We start from the raw sequence: 3,513 nt of genomic DNA on the forward strand, positions 1-3,513 counted from the left end.
AAAAAAAAAAAAAAAAAAAAAAAAAAAAAAAAAAAAAAAAAAAAAAAAAAAAAAAAAAAGGAAAAGGACATTTTGGTCATTTCGTACGGAAAAGAACAAAACAGAGAACAACCCCCCGTGTAAGGAAAAGGAAGGGGGGCTTTGTGTGAAGGGTATTTTGGTAAAAGCAGAATGACCATACTCCAGCACATCGTTTCTCGATTCGCTCATTAATACTCTCTCCAACCTTCCCTTCCTCGATTCAGCACGCACGATTCACGAGACGCTACAGCCTCACCCACCAATTATAAGAACAATAATAAAATCTTTTTTATTTATTTATTTTATTTATTTTTTTATTTAATTAAATTCAGGGGGAAGCCTCCATTTTCTTTTTCCTCTTCATTAAATTACATTATCATGTACCTCTATCTTAACTAAAATCATATATTATATCATTAATTACGTCCTTTCGAGCTTTTTTTTATTATAGATATGACACCTGAAGACCTCGACATTCACCTACATTTTCTGTGACATGGTCAGTCACGACAATTTCCTGCATTCCCGACAACATGGTCACTCTAGCTTCTGATTCTAGATTCGACACTTGATGCTCCGACGTTCTCTTGTATTCGCTATGATATGGTCTGTAACGACCCAGATTCACCATTATTAGATATTGTTCTTTTTGGGCTTTCCCTTTCGGGTTTCCCTGAAGGTTTCCACACCCTTATAAATGGTGGTTTGTTCCCTTCTGATTCTAGATTCGACACCTAATGACCCTAGCGTTCTCGTGCATTCCCTGTGACATGGTCACTCTAGTTTTTGATTTTGGGTTCGACACTTGATGATCTCGACATTCTCCTACATTTCCTGTGACATGCTCACTCTAGCATATGATTCTCGATTCGAACACCTGATGGCCCCGACGTTCTCCTTGCTTCTTAAGAGTGAAAACTATCACCACAAACCAACACGAGTTATTCTACCATGTTTCATACTCGCTCACATGCATCCAGAAAAATTTATAGAAGGTCACTCAACATAGAATTACTCAAAGAAAGACTCGTTTTACCATGAAGTTTTTATGATTGAGCCATCGAAAATGAAGGTGTACCTTGATGGTGAATGTTATACATCGTCTCTCGTAATCTATCTTTTTGGAGCTCATCGTTCTCGTTAGGGTTACCCAGCATCTTAGGCTAAGTTAGCTAGATAATTTTCAAGCCACTCGTATACTCAACATTAAAACACACAACTCTCTTATCAACGGTTCATGGTTGAGGATAAGCTAGCAAACCCTTAACCACCCCTACATGACAACATAATCACATCGTCTCATCTCACAATTCATTAAACATGTTGTGTGGCTCTTGTCTTGACAGATCACAAGATAAGCTAGCAAATCAACAATCGTGCCCACGTGGACAAACAACGACACCACATATTGAAAATCATAAAGTATACATATCTAAATCATCAATCCACTTTCCACAATCAATTTCAATCAATTCAATCTCATAATAGGTCTAAAATAAGACAAAACACGTTTTAAAACTACGAGGTAGATAGTGACACGTAACGGGCTAAAATGGACAATATCTCACTAGAGGTTGCCTCGGGTTGTTACAATTAATCGAACGAAATCGAACCATCCGAATTGAGGAAACGAGGAAGGTAGAGAGAGAGAGAGAGAGAGAGGGTCAAAGGCGTAGGCACACACAAAGTGAAGAACAGTGCACAGTCGTATTGATTGACCATATAAAAAGCGTACGGTTTGTTTGGATGTGTGTGTTTGGGTATACATATTGGTTTTCCATTCATTTGGAAGTGACAAATCCTTAAGTTTTCCCTCTAAATCACTGACGCATTCTCTCTCTCTCTCTCTCCATAGCTCTTCCAACCAGTCAACCATCAATTACTACTTATCGTTTTACGAGTCACGACTCAATCATTTCATCTCAAAAACTCGATCAACCCAATCTACCTTACTCGATTTCAAGTGGGTTCATGAATTCTCTTAAAACTAGCTTGACTTGAACCCAACCGAACCGAATTCGAGCATTCCCCACCACAATTGGGAACCGCCCTCGAACGCAAGCAAAACGCGCCAGTATCACAAAATGGGTTTATTTGCTAATTAAAAAAAATACATTTTTGTTTACCTACAATTTTATATATATATATATATATAATTTAATTTCATAATTATTATTTTTATTATTTATTCTCCCACACGTCAATAAATAAATATTTTATTAACTAAAATTTTATAGGTCCAAACAAATTCTTAAATATAACTCTACATTAAAATTAGCAATAAATTTAAATAAATACATTTAATTTCATAATTATTATTTATTGTCCGATGAGTCTTAAAAAGAATATATATATATTTTACGGATTAAAAACTTAATTTCATTAAAAACAAAAATTTGAACTTGGACGAACACTACTATAGCTCTCGTGGCTTTGCTTTGGGCTTACCCAAAAGGCTTCACACGAATGGAGTTAGTATTCCTCTCTTATAAACTCATGATCATTCCCTAAATTAGCTGATGCAGAACCAACCAAATCCAGGGTTGATGTATTGTTGAGTTGGATCGAGCTGGATTTATTATTTAATAAAAGTTATTTGAATTAAAAAATTTTAAACCCGAACAATTGAGTTGAGTCTAAAAAAAATGTCTGTAACCGAACCAACGAACGCCCGTGATTATGCATTTTGTTGGGAAGTGGGGCCCACAGACAAAAAGGAGGGAATAAGGAGAAGAAGAAGAAGAAGAAGAGGGTGACAGTGTGTTGGTGAGCAATTGCGTGAAGAGTTATTGATTCCATTTAATGTAATATCCCTTTTACCCTTCTGCGCTTCTTCTGCCCATACTTTCCCCTCTCTTTATTTTCTTCCATTATTATTATTCTCTTTGCCCCCCTTCCCCCATTTTCTCTCTCCTATTTTTAATTTAATTAAATTAAATTATCAATTTCCTTTAAAAATAGACCGATTTCGATGTCCGAACATAAATGGACAGACATGAACAATATTTGTTAGGATCGCGCAACAACTCACACACACGATCTAGATGAACACAGAAAATGCAAGGAGAACTCTGGCTACAAGAACATACAGAAAGTACGTGTGTGTATATATATATGGTTGTATATAGCTTCACAAAATTTAACCATCTACCATATATATATAGCTATTTATCATATATATCTTTACTGAGTAGGCTCTGTAACCTAACCATATTGGCGGGCGAATTTGAGCTGTTACATGATATTTTACTGAGTAATATTTTATTTTTGTTAAAAATAAAAATTTGAATAAATGGTCGACTAAAATTAAATATTTTTATATTATTATTTATTATTTTAAAAAAATGTTAATATTTTCAAAATTTGAAAAAAACTTTGCACATTTATTACCCTTTATTCAACGTGTTTTCTGTTTATTGAAATTAAGAAAACTGTATTACAGAAAATTAGAACACCAGCTTGTTTTTTTTTTTTTTTTTTTTTTTTTTTTTT

This window comes from Cucurbita moschata, unplaced genomic scaffold, assembly GCF_002738365.1.
Source record: "Cucurbita moschata cultivar Rifu unplaced genomic scaffold, Cmos_1.0 Cmo_Scf00047, whole genome shotgun sequence".
Classification (NCBI taxonomy): Eukaryota; Viridiplantae; Streptophyta; class Magnoliopsida; order Cucurbitales; family Cucurbitaceae; genus Cucurbita; species Cucurbita moschata.